This window comes from Mus caroli, unplaced genomic scaffold (genome assembly GCF_978045245.1).
Source record: "Mus caroli unplaced genomic scaffold, Mus_caroli_1 scaffold_18, whole genome shotgun sequence".
Taxonomy (NCBI): domain Eukaryota; kingdom Metazoa; phylum Chordata; class Mammalia; order Rodentia; family Muridae; genus Mus; species Mus caroli.
Genome location: NW_028227273.1, coordinates 57,280,788 through 57,300,378, shown reverse-complemented (window position 1 = coordinate 57,300,378; position 19,591 = coordinate 57,280,788). Strand labels below are relative to the sequence as shown.

Sequence of the window (19,591 nt, the reverse complement as noted above, 5' to 3'; positions counted from 1 at the left end):
AAACTCCTCCATCCTACCTCCTCCCCTTTAACACCTTTATACTAGCAGTTAAGAAATCTAATGGAACCTATTGCCTGGTTCAAGATCTCAGGCTCATTAATTCTGCAGTGGTTCCTTTTCACCCTTTTGTGGCTAATCCTTACACTTTAATAACTCACTTATAGAAATACAGGAGAACACTGCTAAAGAGGTACAAGTCCTTAAAGAAAAACAGGAAAACACAACCAAACAGCTGATGGAATTGAACAAAACCATACAAGACCTAAAAAGGGAAGTAGAAACAATAAAGAAAACCCAAAGTGAGGCAACGCTGGAGATAGAAACCCTAGGAAAAAAATCTGGAACCATAGATGCCAGCATCAGCAACAGAATACAAGAGATGGAAGAGAGAATCTCAGGTGCAGAAGATTCTATTGAAAACATGGACACAACAATAAAAGAAAAAGCAAAATGCAAAAAGATCCTAACTCAAAACATTCAGGAAATCCAGGACACAATGAGAAGACCAAACCTATGGATAATAGGAGTAGATGGGAATGAAGATTTTCAACTTAAAGGGCCAGTAAGCATCTTCAACAAAATTCTAGAAGAAAACTTCCCTAACCTAAAGAAAGAGATGCCTATGAACATACATAGACTTATTAGTCTACAGAACTCCAAATAGACTGGACCAGAAAAGAAATTCCTCCTGACATATAATAATCAGAACAACAAATTCACTAAATAAGGATAGAATATTAAAAGCAATAAGGGAGAAAGGTTAAGTAACACATAAGGCAGACCTATTAGAATAACATCAGACTTCTCACCAGAGACTCTGAAACCAGAAGATCTTGAACAGATGTTATGCAGACCCTAAGAGAGCACAAATGCCATCCTAGACTACTATGCCCAACAAAACTCTCAATTACCATAGATGGAGAAACCAAGGTATCCCAATACAAAACCAAATTCACACAATATCTTTCCACAAATCCAGTCCATCAAAGGATAATAAAAAACCCCAACACAAGGAGGGAAATGAAACCTTAGAAAAAGCAAGAAAGTAATCCTTCAACAACCCTAAAAGAAGATAGAGTCAAAACAGAACCCCAACTCTAATCACAACTCTAACCACAAAAAACCAGGAAGTAACAATTACATTTCCTTAATATTTCTTAAAATCAATGGACTCAATTCCCAAATAAAAAGATATAGAATAACAGACTGGCTCTATAAACAGGACCCAATATTTTGCTGCATGCAGGAAACCCACCTCAGGGACAAAGATGGATACTATCTCAGAGTAAAAGGCTGGAAAAAATTTCCAAGCAAATGGTCCAAAGAAAAAAGCTGGAGTAGCCATTCTAATATGGAATAAAATCAACTTCCAACCCAAAATTATCAAAAAAGAAAAGGAGGGTCATTTCATACTCATCAAAGGTAAGCTCTTCCAAGATGAAATCTCAATTCTGAATATCTATGCTCCAAATTAAAGGCCATCCACATTCATTAAAGAAATTTTGTAAAGCTCAAAGCACACATTGCATCACACACAATAATAGTTGGAGACATTAACACCCCACTCTCATCAATGGACAGATCCTGGGAACACAGTGAAACTAACAGAAGTTATGAAAGAAATAGAATTAACAGATATCTACAGAATATTTTACCCTAAAACAAAAGGATATAGTTCTTCTCAGCACCTCATGGTACTTTCTCTAAAACTGACCATATAATTGGTCACAAAACAGGCCTCAACAGATACAAAAATATTGAAAATATCCCATGCATCCATCAGATCACCATGGACTAAGGCTGATTTTCAATAACAACATAAATAATAGAAAGCCAACAATGACGTGGAAGCTGAACAACACTCTACTCAATGATAACTTGGTCAAGGAAGAAATAACGAAAGAAATTAAAGACTTTTTAGAGTTTAATAAAAATGAAGCCACAACATACCCAAACTTATGGGACACAATGAAAGCATTCCTAAGAGTAAAACTCATAGCTCTGACTGCCTCCAAAAAGACAGTAGAGAGAGCATACACAAGCAGCCTGACAGCACACCTAGAAGCTCTAGAATGCAAGGAAGCAAATTAATCCAAGAGTAGAGGCGGAGAAAGCATTTGACAAAATCCAACACCCATTCACGATAAAAGTCTTGGAATTCTTGATTAAATTCTTTAATCAAGGCAGAAGGATTGGAGGTATAGAATCCCAGTCTTTTTATATTTGAGAAAATTCATTTAGTGAGAAAGTGACATGTACACTGAATTCAAGGCCCATACCTAAACATGATAAAAGCATTCTAAAGCAAACCAGTAGCCAACATCAAAGTAAATGGTGAGAAGCTGGAAGCATTCCCACTATAATCAGGGACTAGACAAGGCTGTCCACTTTCTCCCTACCTATTCAACATTGTACTTGAAGTCCTAGCAAGAGCAATTCAACAACAAAAGAAGATCAAGGGGATACAAATTGGAAAAGAAGAAGTCAAAATATCACTTTTTGCAGATGATATGATAGTATATATAAGTGACCCTAAAAATTCTACCAGAGAACTCCTAAACCTGATAAACAGCTTCAGTGAAGTAGCTGGATATAAAATTAACTCAAACAAGTCAATGGCCTTTCTCTACACCAAGAATAAACAGGCTGAGAAAGAAACTAGGGAAACAACACCCTTCTCAATAGTCACCAATAATATAAAATACCTTGGCATGACTCTAACTAAGGAAGTGAAAGATCTGTATTGTAAGAACTTCAAGTCTCTGAAGAAAGAAATTAAAGAAGATCTCAGAAGATGGAAAGATCTCCCATGCTCATGGATTGGCAGGATCAATATAGTAAAAATGGCTATCTTGCAAAAAAGCAATCTACAGATTCAAGGCAATCCCCATCATAATTCCAACTCAATTCTTCAACGAATTAGAAAGGGTAATCTGCAAATTTCATCTGGAATAACAAAAAACCTAGGATATCAAAAAGTATTCTCAACAATAAAAGAACCTCTGGTGGAATCACCATGCCTGACCTAAAGCTGTACTACAGAGCAATTGTGATAAAAACTGCATGGTACTGGTATAGTGACTGACAAGTAGACCAATGGAATAGAATTGAAGACCCAGAAATGAACCCACACACCTATGGTTGCTTGATCTTCGACAAGGGAGCTAAAACCATCCAGTGGAAGAAAGACAGCATTTTCAACAAATGGTGCTGGCACACTTGGCGGTTAACATGTAGAAGGATGCGAATTGATCCATTCCTATCTCCTTGTACTAAGGTCAAATCTAAGTGGATCAAGGAACTCCACATAAAACCAGAGACAGTGAAACTTATAGAGGAGAAAGTAAGGAAAAGCCTCCAAGATATAGGCACAGGGAAAAGATTCCTGAATAGAACAGCAATGGCTTGTGCTGTAAGACTGAGAATCAACAAATGGGACTTCATAAAATTGCAAAGCTTTTGTAAGGCAAAAGACACCGTCAATAAGACAAAAAGGCCACCAACAGATTGGGAAAGGATCTTTACCTATCCTAAATCAGATAGAGGACTAATTTCTTTCTTTCTTTCTTTCTTTCTTTCTTTCTTTCTTTCTTTCTTTCTTTCTTTCTTTCTTTCTTTCTTTCTTTCTTTCTTTCTTTCTTTCTTTCTTCCTTCCTTCCTTCCTTCCTTCCTTCCTTCCTTCCTTCCTTCCTTTCTTTCTTTCTTTCTTTCTTTCTTTCTTTCTTTCTTTCTTACTAGAAATATTTTATTGGTGAGACCCCACCATCTGCACAAAGTGGTCCTGGAATCAAGCTCCTTCCTCTTTGGCATGCAATCTTTCTTGAGTGGTCCCATGAATGCTTTCTTCTCCTCCATGGTCTGGAAGCGACAATGGCCAAATTTGGAGGCGGTGTCAATGAACTTCAGGTCAATCTTCTCCAGGGCCCGACGTTTGGTCTGGACCAGCAAGGACTTACGAAGAGTAAGTACTCGCTTCTTGGTCCCCACCACACAGCCTTTGAGCATGATGAAGTCATTGGTCACCTCACCATAATGGACAAAGCCACCCAGTGGGTTGATGCTCTTGTCAGACAAGTCATAGTCAGTAGATGCATTGTTCTTGATCAGTTTTCCATCCTTGATGAGGTAGCCTTGACCAATCTTGTAAATATTCTTGTTAATCTCTGTTTAGTGATGGTAGCCTTTCTGCCCAGCTTGAGCCACAGAGAAGGCAACACGGGCAGGGTGCCAGGCTCCAATACAGGCAACTGTGAGCAAACCTCAATGAATCTTTTGGGGCAGTTTCTTTGCATGCCAACGACTGGTTACCCCTTTGTACCCTTTGCCTTTTGTCACACCAATGACATCAATCATCTCATCCTGGCCAAACACCTGGTTCACAGGAACCTGCTGCTCCAGCCTCTCTCGGGCCCAGTCGAGCTTCTCAGCCACAGTGCCTCCATTCACCTGGATCTCCATCAAGTGTGCCTTCTTCTGGCCCAGAGGAAGCAGATGCATCTGAGTGTGGGCAATGATGCGGATGACCTGGCAGTACTTCTTCATGCTGTTGAAGTCCTTCTCCAGCTGCTTCTTGCCTGTGTCATCCTGCCATTTCTTACAGTACTTGGTGAAAGCCTTCTTCTTAGACTTGTGCCAGTTCTTATAGAAGCGCCTTTTACACTCATCGCTGATGTGCTCAGCAAATACAGTCTTGAAGGTCCGGAGGCCTCGTGGGGTCTCAACATATTCCACAATGCCCACAACCACCATTGGGGGGGGGGGGTTCCACAATGGTCACAGCCTCCACGACTTCTTTCTTGTTCACCTTAGATCCTGGCCTGTCAACTTCCTGGACGATGTGGGTCATGCCAGCCTTGTAACCCAGAAAGGCTGTGAGGTGAACAGGCTTGGAAGTGTCATCCTTAGGAAAGCTCTTCACTTTCCCATGATGCCGGCTGCTGCGCTTTCGAGGCAGGAAGCCCAAGGACCCATGCCTGGGAGTTGAGAATTTCCTGTGAGACATCTCGCCGCCACACACCGCCGATAGAGCCTAATTTCTAATATATATAAAGAACTTAAGAAGGTGGACTCCAGAAAATCAAACAACCCCATTAAAAAATGGGGCTCAGAGCTAAACAAAGAATTCTCACCTGAGGAATACTGAATGTCTGAGAAGCACCTGAAAAAATGTTCAGCATCCTTAATCATCAGGGAAATGCAAATCAAAACAACCCTGAGATTCCTCCTCACACCAGCTAGAATGGCTAAGATCAAAAATTCAGGTGACAGCAGATGCTGGCGAGGATGTGGAGAAAGAGGAACACTCTTCCATTGTTGATGGGATTGCAAGCTTGTACAACCACTCTGGAAATCAGTCTGGTGGTTCCTCAGAAAATTGGACATAGTACTACCGGAGGATCCAGCAATACCTCTCCTGGGCATATATCCAGAAGATGTCCCAACCGGTAAGAAGGACACATGCTCCACTATGTTCATAGCAGCCATATTTATAATAGCCAGAAGCTGGAAAGAACCCAGATGCCCCTCAACAGAGGAATGGATACAGAAAATGTGGTACATTTACACAATGGAGTACTACTCAGCTATTAAAAAGAATGAATTTATGAAATCCCTAGGCAAATGGATTGACCTGGAGGGCATCATTCCGAGTGAGGTAACCCAATCACAAAAGAACTCACATGATATGTATTCACTGATAAGTGGATATTAGCCCAGAATTAGAATACTCAAAATATAAGATACAATTTGGGAAACACATGAAACTCAAGAAGAACAAAGACCAAAGTGTGGACACTTTGCCCCTTCTTAGAATTGGGAACAAAACACCCATGGAAGGAGTTACATAGACAAAGTTTGGAGCTGTGATTAAAGGATGGACCATCTAGAGACTGCCATATCCGGGGATCCATCTCATAATCAGCCTCCAAACACTGACACCATTGCATACACTAACAAGATTTTGGTGAAAGGACCCAGATATAGCTGTCTCTTGTGAGACTATGCCGGGGCCTAGCAAACACAGAAGTGGATGCTCACAGTCAGCTATTGGATGGATCATAGGGTCCTCAATGGAGGAGCTAGAGAAAGTACCCAAGGAGCTAAAGGGATCTGCAACCCTATAAGTGGAACAACAATATGAACTAACCAGTACCCCCGAAGCTCGTGTCTCTAACTGCATATGTATCAGAAGATGGCCTAGTCAGCCATCAGTGGAAAAACAGGCCCATTGGTTGTGCAAACTTTATATGCCTCAGTACAGGGGAATGCCAGGGCCAAGAAGTGTGTTGGGGTGGGGGGATTTGGGAGACTTTTGGGATAGCACTGGGAATGTAAATGAAGAAAATACCTAATTAAAAAAATAAAAAAAAAGAAAACTTATAACAAGATGCTTATAGAAGCTGTACAAAAGTAACTATTTTGCGACAGCATGCTCTATAAATGATTCAACTCTGGTTTAGAATATAGTGTATATGTAACTTGGAATCAACACGTGTTTACAATCTAAATCTAGGAAAATATGTGTCAAACAGCAACCATGTAATTTGCCTTTCATTGAGATGAAAGCAGTCATGTGAATGACAGTTCTCTTGACTAAGGTTAAAGGGTATATGTCATGTTTCATCACCATTTTAACATGACTAGGTGGGCTAAAACAACAATTATAGGTCTTCTCAGTGTTAATGAGCTCTCTGTTTTTTATTGTATCCATTTTTAGAATTGGAAACAAACTACATGCCTCCAAAATAATTTGAATTGAAATAGATTTTTGTATGATGATAAAATTTTAAGATTATAAAGGCATTCTTAGATTAACAAAAGATGACTTAGAGACCACACCTAACTTGTTAAGTCTTTGCAAACTATTCGACTCCATGCTTATACAAAATTTGTATAACTACCAATATGTGTTCTATATTTACAAAAGGCTAACACTTCAAAGCCTAAGAGTGCCATCATTGAAGAATTCATGCCAGACACAATGGCTCTCTTACAGGGTTGTGTGCCCCCTTATCATTTAATTATTATCAACAAAAGGATGGGACATTAGGTTTCAAATTCTCTCAAACCTGGGACAAGTGATGTCTAGTTAACATATCAAAGTGAACTTGGACCCCAGATTCTCCCAGTATCCCTCAGTTCCTACTGGAACTGTGTTACAGAGTCCTCCTGAATAGTATGCCTTGACCCTTGACCTAATCTTCTCTAGCACACTTATAAGATTGGGCTACCCTCACTGCAGTTGTCCTTCCCTATTTAATACAACATTTTTTGTTAACAGATTTCTTTCATCTACCCTTTATGCTCCTAGGCTCTTGGAAGAGGAGAGGAAGATTTACCATGCCTGTAGAGAGTGGAGGGAGGAGAGACACAATGCTGGAGAATAGGGGAGGACATAGAGGCATGGTTGCCATATGAAGGAGCCCGGAGAGTGCAGCCCAGAGGGCTGCCATATGGGTTCAAGAGAAGCCAAGATAAAATACAAAATTTAATAAGTAATAAATCAGGATTATGAATGGGAGGTCAATTAACCACAGAGAATTTAGACAGTGGCAGATCTATTATGCTGATTAAAGTATATTAAAATATAAAGGCTATGTGTGTGCCTTTCATTTGAGAACATAACAATTGAGGCAGGTTGAGTAATTTATTATATAATAAATTCAACATTTTATGATTTATTTATTTGTTTTTACTTATGTGTGTGTGTATTTGTTTGTGTGTGTGTATGTGTGTTTTGCATTCCAATCCATTGGAGGTGTCTGTGGAATCTAGAAGATGACATCAAATCCCAAAGACCTAGATGAATAGAAGTCATGAGTGGCCCTTTGAGGAGTTCTTAAAAGAACTCTTGCAAGTGCAAGAGTACGAAGCACTTTAACAATTTAGCCATCCTTCCATATCAATTGTAATGCTTTTTGCCTTCTTTTCTTTGCTAGATCCCAGGGCAGATTTTTTTTAGCACCTACTTAGGAATAAATCTAAGTAGATCACCTAAAACTGAAGTCTGGAGGTGAAAGGCAGGTGGCTTGTGTATTTAATGGAGATCTTCTCTGTCATGTGTGTATGTTAGAAACCCTGTCCAGCCTAGGACAGCATAGCATCCATATCCTGCATGTGTGCTGCTTCCCATTTCCAATCCTGCCAAGTCACAGCTAAACAGCCATGGGACCTTTTTCAGGCCACACACCAAAACTCTGGAATCAAGGTATGATCAGAACTAAAGAATGATATCTGTGTGGATACAGATATGACAAAGGGAGGCCATATCTGCACAGGACCCAAGAAAACAGGAAGGAAAAAGACAACTGGGTCCTAAGTCTCAAAGATATGAAATGTTAGCCATTGCAGTTCCAAAGTGGGGCTATGATGTCCTCTTGAAGATTTTCTATGATATCTAGGGAATTACACAAGATGCCTGGGCTAGGGATCTGTGAAGGGATAAGCCTGGTGTGGTGTAGAGGCATCATACAGTGTCTGGACTGAGAATCATCAGAGATCTCTCATTATCCTCCACTCTTCATTCTGTTGATTTATATATTGATTTATTATTGCTATCCTCAGTTTTATATTATTCCATATAAATTTGCAAATTGCCCTTTCTATCTCAGTGAAGAATTGAGTTGGAATTATGATGGGGATTGCATTGAATCTGTAGATTGCTTTTGGCAAGATAGCCATTTTTAGAATGTTCATTCTGCCAATCCATGAGCATGGGAGATCTTTCCATCCTCTGAGATCTTCTTCAATTTCTTTCTTCAGAGAATTGAAGTTCTTATCATACAGATCTTTCACTTCCTTAGAGTCACACCAAGGTATTTTATATTATTTGTGACTATTGTGAAGGGTGTTGTTTCCCCAATTTCTTCCTCAGTCTGTTTATCTTTTGTGTAGAGAAAGGCCATTGACTTGCTTGAGTTAATTTTATATCCAGCTACTTCACTGAAGCTGTTTATCAGGTTTAGGAGTTCTCTGGTGGAATTTTTGGGGTCACTTTTATATACTATCATGTCATCTGCAAACAGTGATATTTTGACTTCTTCCTTTCCAATTTGTATCCCCTGGATCTCCTTTTGTTGTTGAATTGGTCTGGCTAGAACTTCAAGTACTATATTGAATAGGTAGCGAGAAAGTGGGCAGCCTCGTCTAGTCCCTGATTTTAGTGGGATTGCTTTGAGTTTCTCTCCATTTAGTTTGATGTTGGCTACTGGTTTGCTTTAGATTGCTTTTATTATGTTTAGGTATGGGCCTTGAATTCCTGATCTTTCCAAGACTTTTATCATGAATGGGTGTTGGATTTTGTCAAATGCTTTCTCAGCATGTAATGAGATGATCATGTGGTTTTTGTCTTTGAGTTTGTTTATATCCCACTTGGAATTCTTTTTTTTTTTTTTTAAAGATTTATTTATTTATTTATTTATTTATTATATGTAAGTACACTGTAGCTGTCTTCAGACACTCCAGAAGAGGGCATCAGATTTCGTTACGGATGGTTGTGAGCCACCATGTGGTTGCTGGGATTTGAACTCAGGACCTTCGGAAGAGCAGTCGGCACTCTTAACCACTGAGCCATCTCCCCAGCTCCCCCCACTTGGAATTCTTAAAGCAGCCCTTAAGCCTCATTCTGAAGTTCAGATTTGTATTTTGAATAAGAACCATTTTGGACTAAATGTGTCACATCATTTAGGAGAAAGAATTTATAACCTCCACCTTTCCTCTTTTTTGGTGGCAGCCATGCTGGCCTTGGTTCAGACTCTGGCAAGTGAGTCCAGGTCTTCAGAGAATGAACATTATTTTGAAGTCACAGAACTTTGTGCAATACCACCACATGGTATAGAAGCCTTGGCTTGGACCTAGTCCTCAAAGATGCTGCAAGCTCCCCTTTCAGGCTATCCCCTTTCTGGCTTCCTCTATCATTCAGGTCCAGAGCACAAGGCCCTATTGAGCACCTAGCCTACTGACCTTTCTCAGATCCCAGGAGATGGGCAGGGTCTCATTACATGTTGGCTTCAGGCTCCTACCAGTTATGTTGTTACTAAGCACTTTTCTCTGTATGTATGGCTTTGGTCACTGATCTGGTTGAGTGCTGAGGAGAACATTTTATGCAATCTTTCCTGCTGTTGCTGTTTTCAACATATTTATGTCTTGCTCCTTTATCTTCACCCCCTTTTAATTAATATATTTTTCATTTTTATTATGTGTATGACTGTTTTCATGTACGCATATCCATACACCATGGTTGTGTCTGCTGGCTGTGGAGATCAGAAAAGGCCTTCAGATCCACTTTGAATGGAGTTAGAAGGTTGTGTGTTGACATGCAGGTACTGGAACTTGAACACAGGTCTCCTGGAAGATCAGTCAGTCCTCCTTATCACTGGGTTATCTGTCCAGTGCCCAAACCCAAAATTCATCCTGTTAAAACTATTCCAAAATTCTAGATCTCTCTGGCTTGAGCATACTTCTGGTTACTCATTTTCACAGGGTGGGTACTTTATAGATACAGTAATCCCCATTTACAAAATGAGACATTGCTTTTTGTTGTTGTTGTTCTTGGTTATAAAATTTCATATTTTACTTTCCTAATGTTTTTCAAGTTGTCTGTAGATCACTCCTCAACTCAGAGAGCTATTACTGAAGTTGCAGTGTCTTTTTCCTCATACATTCTATTGAACTATTCCTGTGTGTCATGTTGTCCCCATCACCAGGATCTGTTTCCTGTATCTCTTTTTAATAAGAACTGCCTTCAGTACTGAGTATGAGTCTGCTGGCATTCTCCTCAATTTGTTCCTAGATTCTGACAGCAACAGGCATGTCTCTTCAATTGCCACACAAAGCCACCTACCCTTGACTAGAAACATCTTCATGGTGGTATTGTCAACAGAAGATTTAGGGCCAAATCTTGTTTTCTCACACCCATAATAAGCTAGGATATGCCAAAACAAAAAAGCAGTTAAGTAGACAAGTATAGTGAAAGGCAGAAAAGTGACTTTATTAAATGTGGGCATATTTGGAGGAGAAGAAAAACTAATTCAGGGACTCTCTCTACCTCCCTAGGTTCATCTTTAAGACTCTGACATGAGTTTCAGGTTTAAATATAGAACTTAGGAGTCTCACATTCTCCCCCCTTTAATTGTTTTTTATATTTTATTTTATATTACCAATAAACTACTAAAATTATCCAGAGATTCCTAGATATCACTTACCTCTTCTGATGGCAGTTACCTAATTACTCCTAGATTATTCTATGGAGATTCTTTCATACTGTACCTGTGTATCCTCCCACATCATTGGTCCCTGATCCTTGAACTTCTTATTTTGTTATCCCTTTCAGGTGCCTGCATTATTGTTATGTGCTGTGACTCACAAGAATTCTGTGAATTTTTAAATTATGTCTATTTACCTACATCTATAAAAGAATGCATAAATGTTACCAGGGACATATACAGGTAGGAAGTACACAATTAGTATGATTTTTTTGTGGTTATTATTGCATTGAAACAGGATCTCATGTACTTAAGGATGGTCTTTATCTCATGGCATTTATGCCTCTTCTTCTGCTGTGTTGGACTAGAGGCATGAGTTGACTATGCGCTGTTCCAATATGTGAATCATGTAAATACACGGTTAGAGAACACCTTTTCTTTTTTTTTCTCTTTTCCTTTTATTAGATATTTTCTTTATTTACATTTCAAATGCTATCCTGAAAGTTCCCTATACCCTCCCCCTGTCCTGTTCCCCTACCCACCCACTCCCAGTTCTTGGCCCTGGTGTTCCCCTGTACTGGGGCATATAAATTTTGCAAGACCAACGGGCCTCTCTTCCCAACGATGGCTGACTAGGCCATCTGCTACATATGCTTCTAGAGACACGAGCTCTGGGGGGTGCTGGTTAGTTCATATTGTTGTTCCACCTATAGGGTAGCAGACCCCTTCAGCTCCCAACCCTGCACTCCTTTGGAATATATTTAATAAATAAACACACATCCCCTTCATTAGAAGAGACAATAGGGTCCTTAGTTACTGGAGTCACAGAGAGTTGTGAATAGCCATGTAGACAATCCAACACAGGTTCCCTGGAAGAGCAGTCAGTGCTTTTACCTGCTGAGCTATTTCTCTATTCTTTCTATACATCTTGACTGTGAACTCAGCATTCAGAAAGCAGATGCACAGAGATCTTTGTGTTCCCGATCAGCATAATCTACATAGCAAGACCCAGACCCCAGAAATTTATATAAATAGACCCCATCTCCTAAAACTCACTTATAATACTATTAATAAAAACATTTAAATATTATATAAAATATTTCAATTTATTAAAATAAATGTACAATTGGAATTACTGAATACTGATAAAATATTGTTCCTGTGGCTTTTGCAATGGCTCAGCAATGAACAGCAATTGATATTCTTGCAAAGGACCAGAACTGGATTCCCTGCATAGACATATTATGCCACACACAACCTTCTATACTTCCACTTCCAGTATTTTTGGTGACCTTTTTGGCCTTTACAGGCAGCTATACTCTATGACCTCATTCACATCAGGAGCTCAGGTGTGGCCTCCCTTCCCCCAGCCTGGAACCTGCTTGCTCAAGGGTGGAGCTACCAGCTCATTCGTCCTGCCACGCCCACTGCTGGAACCTGCCTTTGCCGCCTGGAGGCACACACGTGTTCGTCCTGCTACTGGACCCTGAGTTACTTGGCGGGATATTGGGTTCCCTCCCCCTTCCTTTATAACTGAGTGTCTGGAAATAGTAAAATTGAGCCTTGATCAGAACTTGTTGTCTTGGCTCCATTGTTTCTTCTGCCCCGTCTAGATTCCTCTCTTTTCAGCGAACTGCCATTCTCAGTTGAACCGTTCGTGTTGTGGACTGCGGGCAGGCCGCAACACTCAGGCATACACACACACAGTGACGTGGGTAAAAACCAAACTGAGACAGATAGACAGTGACAGACCAAAAGACATACACACACACTCACATACACACACACACACACACACACACACACACACACACACACACACACATACACACACAGGCATGCACAATGTTACCAATAAAGAATATATATAGTGTACATTGCTTTTTAAGATGTAATTTTTTTAATTAAAATAAAATACTGTTTTAAAAGAGACAACCACACATTACAGGACAGAGTGAAAAATGTCATTGTCAGAATGTAAACATCCAAAATCTGTTCTTTTCATCCTAATTGTGTTTAGAAAAATACTGAAATTCCTTTAAAAGTTGTTCTTCTATGCCTTTTAAAAGAATATATTTATTAAAGGAAATATCTCAAAACCCTTGGTTTATAAAACTATAATATGGATTGATACAATCAACATGTGCACAAGAGTTCCGTTCACTTTCTAAGTGTGTTGAAATCCTGACATCAAAATGATTGGGAATTTCTGACTTATTTTTCTCCAATCTGGTTACAGGAGGATACTGTATACAGGACCAGCAGAAGGATTAAGATAAGCAAACTTGTCCGCAGACACTGCTTCCAGGATACCAGTCCCTAGCAGTGAGTCTGAGGTGGGATACACAACTCAGCTCCCGCAGCTGATGCAGCTCCCAGGAATTCACCATTCCATTATCCACCCAGCTCTATCACTGTCACTCCCAAGGAGAACATTATTGTCTTGAATCTATTTTTTCCTGGGAGAAGATCTGACAAAGTTGTGAGACTTTTGTAAACTCTCCTAAGTATACAAACTTTTGTAACTTATCCTAAGATAAGTTTCCTCTGGCTGGCAGCAGGCATATCTATTTCTTTCTGTTCGTTCATCATGAGATTCCTGAGAAAATTCCAATTTCATCTGGCAGATTGTTTCAGGAATGTAGTAGCAACAGACTAGTGCTACAGTCTTTTCTTCATATTTCTTTCCTACTGCCAGAACTCTATTTGTTTCCATCTCAGTTTTGAGGTAAAATGTAACCATGTGTAAAGCAAGTGTCAGAATATGAGTGGGAACCAAGGTTAGAAGACACTCAGTTAGTGTCAGGGCTGTGTTCACAGCTCAGTCTCTACGGTGCTTCTTCCCTTGACACCATTAGATCTGAGTGCAAGTCCCAGCACCCAAGGCAAATTCCTAGAATTTCACTGGAAGATGATATGATATTATACATAATCTCCCATGAGAATTCTACTAGAGAACTCTTACATCCTATAATCACCTTCAACAATTTGACTGGATACAAAATTATTTTTAAAATATCAGTAGCACTTTTTTATACAAATGATAAACAGGCAGAGAAAAAATAACACCCTTTACAATAGCCAAAGTAATATAAATGTTTTGAGATAACTCTAACCAAGCAAGTGAAAGATCTTTATGTTAAGAACATCAAGTCCCTGAAGAAAGAAATCAAAGAAAACCTCAGAAGATGGAAAGATCTCCCAAGCTCATGGATCTGTAAGATTACCATAGAGAAATGTCCATCTTACCAAAATCAATCTGCAGATTCAATGGAATTTCCATAAAAATGCAATTCTTTACATACCCTGAAAGACCAATCCTCAGCTGGATATAGAAAAACAAAAACCCCAAGACTGCTAAAAAATAATCCTGAACAATAAAGTACTTCTGGAAGTATCATATCCCTGACCATAAGCTATCCTACAGAGAAATATTGATGAAAACAGCATGGTATTGGTATAGGAACAGATAGGTTGCTCAGTGGATATAAATAAGAGACCCCAAAATAAAGCCACACATCTCTGAACAGTTGATATTTGAAAAAGTATCTTCAATGAGTAGTGCCAGTCTAACCGGATTTCTACATGTTGAATAATGCAAATAGATTTATATCTATCACCCTGCACAAAACTCAAGTTCAAGTGTATCATAAACCTCAACATAAAACTGGATCCATTAAATCTAATAGAACAGAAAATGGGGAGTATCCTTGAACTCACGGGATCATGAGACGTCTTCCTTAATAGAACACCAATGGCTTAGGCTCTAAGATCAACAACTGATAAACTGGACCTCATGGAACTGCAAAGCTATTGTAAGACAAAGAACAGTGTCATTAGGACTATTCTGCAACTTACAGATTGAAAAAGGATCTTAACCATCCCTACATCTGACAGAGGGGCTAACATCCAATTTTTACAAAGAACTCAAGAAGTTAGATACCGATACATGAAATAACCCAATTAAAAAATGAGGCACAGATATAAACAGAGAATTCTCCACAGAGGAATATCAAATGGCTGAGATGCAGTAAAAGAAATGTTCAAAGTACTTAATTATCAGGGAAATGTAAATGAAAACAACTCTGAAGTTCCATATTACACCAACCAGAATGACTAAGTTCAAAACCTCAAGAGATATCACATGCTAGAAAGGATGTTGAGCAAGGGGAGCATATCTTCATTGCTGGTGGGAGTGTAAACTTGTACAACTAATTTGCAAATCAATTTGGCAGTTTCTCAAAAAACTAGGAATAGTTCTACCTCAAGATCCAGCTATACTACTCCTGGGCATATACCCAAAACATGCTCCAACATCCTATAAAAACACTTGCTCTACTATGCTCTTAGAAGCTTTATTAATAATAGCCAGAATCTAAAACAACCTAGATGTCCCTCAACTGAAGAACAGATAAAGGAAATGAGGAACATCTATAGAATGGAATACTACTTAACCATTAAAACAAAAACATCTTGAATTTTGCAGGAAATAGGTTGAAATTCAGAATATCCTCTCCAGTGAAATAACCCAGACCCAATAGGACATGCATGGTATGTACTCACTGATAGGTGGATATTATCCATAAAATACAGGATAACCAAGCTAATACTCACAGACTCAAAGAAGCTAAAGAGGAATGAAGGTTCAAGCAAGAATGCTTGAATTTCACTTATAAGGGGAATAAAATAATCATAGGAGGCAAATGGAGGGAGAGAATTGGGTGAGACAGGGGACAGAGAGTGGAATGGGGGGTTTCGGGACTAGGTATGAGGAGAAATATGAGAGATGTCCAGAGAACCAGTAGAAGGAATAGAAATGTGTACTGTGTTGGGGTATGGAATTAGAAGGGTATCTCAAGAACATGCCAGAGACCTGGGGTGGCTGATGCTACCATGAAGTAATGGGGGGGGGGTCACCTTAGCTGAGACTCACAACAGTGGGAACATGAAACATGAAGAAGCCAACTCTTGTAGCCAGCCAGGAACCCCACTGTAGTGATAGGGATACTAACCCACACACAAAACTTTCAACCTATTTTTTTTTCTGTCTACAGGAAATGCAGGAATTGGGAATGGGGTAGACACTCAAGAATGGCCAACTAGTAACTAGCCCAACGAGATATATCTGATAGTCAACCACCAAACCCTGACACTACAAATGACACTCTGCTATGCTTGCAGACAAAAGCCGAGTATAACTGTCCAGAAGCTGACTGACACAGAGGCAGACACCCACAGCCAAACATTGGATGGAGCTTGGGAACTATTATGGGAGAGTTGGAAGAAGAATTGAGGGTTCTGACAGGGATAGGAACTCTACAGGTAGAACAACATCATCAAATATCCTGGACACTTGGAGGCTGGCAGAGATTGAACTACCAAACAAACAGCATATATTTGCTGGACCTAGTCCCTTGCACATATGTAGCAGATATGCATCTTGGTCTTCAATGGGATGGCCCAGCAACTGCAGCAGAGGCTATACCTAAAGCTGTGGTCTGTCTATAGAATGTTTCCCTTGCTTGACTGCCTTGTCTGGCGTCAGTTGGAGAGGATGCACTTAGCCCTGCAGAGAAGTGATGTGCCAGAGTTGTGTTATGCCAATGAGGGCCTCCACCATCTCAGAGGAGAAGAGGAGGGTCATAGGAGAGGGGCTGTGTGAGGGGGAACAGGGCCAACTGCCATCAGGATTTGAATAAAAAAGGCTATAAAAATCCAAAGAAATTCTAATAGGAAACATGTGGATAAAACCAGTAGAAATTATTTTCAACTTAACACTTTATTTTGGAAAATAGTTGTTACTTTTCATAAAAGTTCTGTTCATATGCACTTTAATAATCTGTTCAATGAAGCAAATGGCTCAAAAAGTGTTTTTAGTGCGAAGCACATTCATTGATTTAATCAACAGAATCACAGGCCTTATTCTTGCTTTGTTTCCTTCCTTCGCAGAGAGTCCTTGGTCCTCCATCCCCATCATGGTTGTTTTATTGCTCTGGTTCTTTGAGATCTGCTAATGGGAGCAGTGGTGACTTGTCTGATGTGGAAGAAGAGGGTTAAAGGTAAGAAAGGGGCAGAGTCTTAGTTTGTGACTCCGTGGGATTATCAAGTCAATGCTGTGAGTGTGCCCTGTCACATCACAGCAGACTTCAGCTTGGGGATGATGTGATTGTATTTATTCCATTGTGAAGCATCAATGGACAGTTCTATGACTACAATAATAGATGTGGCACAGATCCATGTCTCAGCTCTCAGAGGTCAGAGGGAATTTTCCTATTCAGAAGAGATATCCAGGAGCCCACATAGCCTGGTTCATGCATAGTCTTTCATCATGTTTCCTCATCTGTCTCTCGACCTGCAGTCACAGTTATGGAAATTATCAGAGATGAGAACCAGGAGGTTCTTCTCTGCCCCCTAGATCCTACTGTCTCCATGAACTCTAATAAAAGAGTTTATTTCTAGGAGTTAAACAGGAGATATCTATATTCATCTTTGCCAGCAATAACCCTGATGGTTCCTCCCTGAGAAACTTATAGTAATAAAGAAAAGAACCCTTGGGGGAATCTCAGCCAGCCCACAATGCTTCATTTACTTTTATCTTCAAAGGCTTAAGATTATATTATTTTCAATGAAGTAATGGTCTCTCAAAATTTGATTCTAAACATAGTCAATATGGAAGAATATAATCTAGATAAGCAAATTTACCTTGAAGATACATACAATCTCTAAGTATTTGCAGATATGTTGAGAGGTAAATTGCCTCAAATTGCTGATATATTGACCCCTCAGGTAGGGCTCACAAGTAAGTTGTAATTCAAGTCAGGAAGACGACATGGATCAGTGTAAAGCAACTTGCTCCCAGACAGTGTTGCTGGGATACAGGCCCAAGAGCTGTGGTAGAGTGAGGAGGCAAGGTTTAGAGTATCTAGTTCTCAGGAGTTCATTCTTCCATTACCCAACTCAACATGTCTGTCCTTCCTATTTGTAATTCCTAGAGACAGTCACCCAATGCAAATGAAGGTTATAAAGTGATGTGAGATTAGTCCTAACTTAGCCCGTACTCCTGAAGCAAAATGAGGACCCTTGCACCCTGAATCCTTTTTTTTTAAAATATTTTTTTATTACGTATTTTCCTCAATTACATTTCCAATGCTATCCCAAAAGTCCCCCATACCCCCCCCCACTTCCCTACCCACCCATTCCCATTTTTTTGGCTGTGGCGTTCCCCTGTACTGGGGCATATAAAGTTTGCATGTCCAATGGTCCTCTCTTTCCAGTGATGGCCAACTAGGCCATCTTTTGATACATATGCAGCTAGAGTCAAGAGCTCCGGGGTACTGGTTAGTTCATAATGTTGTTCCACCTATAAGGTTGCAGATCCCTTTAGCTCCTTGGGTACTTTCTCTAGCTCCTCCATTGGGAGCCCTGTGATCCATCCAATAGCTGAATGTGAGCATCCACTTCTGTGTTTGCTAGGCCCCAGCATAGTCTCACAAGAGACAGCTATATCTGGGTCCTTACACCAAAATCTTGTAAGTGTATGCAATGGTGTCAGCGTTTGGAAGCTGATTATGGGATGGATCCTTGGATATGGCAGTCTCTAGATGGTCCATCCTTTCGTCACAGCTCCAAACTTTGTCTCTGTAACTCCTTCCATGGGTGTTTTGTTCCCAATTCTAAGAAGGGGCACAGTGTCCACACTTTGGTCTTCATTCTTCTTGAGTTTCATGCGTTTAGCAAATTGTATCTTATATCTTGGGTATCCTAAATTTTGGGCTAATATCCACTTATCAGTGAGTACATATTGTGTGAGTTCCTTTGTGATTGGGTTACCTCACTCAGGATGATGCCCTCCAGGTCCATCCATTTGCCTAGGAATTTCATAAATTCATTCTTTTTAATAGCTGAGTAGTACTCCATTGTGTAAATGTACCACATTTTCTGTATCCATTCCTCTGTTGAGGGGCATCTGGGTTCTTTCCAGCTTCTGGCTATTATAAATATGGCTGCTATGAACATAGTGGAGCATGTGTCCTTCTTACCGGTTGGGACATCTTCTGGATATATGCCCAGGAGAGGTATTGCTGGATCCTCCAATAGTACTATGTCCAATTTTCTGAGGAACCACCAGACTGATTTCCAGAGTGGTTGTACAAGCTTGCAATCCCACCAACAATGGAGGAGTGTTCCTCTTTCTCCACATCCTTGCCAGCATCTGCTGTTACCTGAATTTTTTATCTTAGCCATTCTGACTGTTGTGAGGTGGAATCTCAGGGTTGCATTTCCCTGATGATTAAGGATGTTGAACATTTTTTCAGGTGCTTCTCAGCCACTCGGTATTCCTCAGGTGAGAATTCTTTGTTCAGTTCTCAGCCCCATTTTTTAATGGGGTT

General features: G+C 39.9%; 1 pseudogene; it reads right to left on the bottom strand.

Annotated features, from left to right (window-relative positions):
• Positions 1-3,747: 3,747 nt before the first annotated feature.
• Positions 3,748-5,010, bottom strand: LOC110283723 (large ribosomal subunit protein uL3 pseudogene; annotated as a pseudogene).
• Between the last annotated feature and the right edge of the window lie 14,581 nt (positions 5,011-19,591).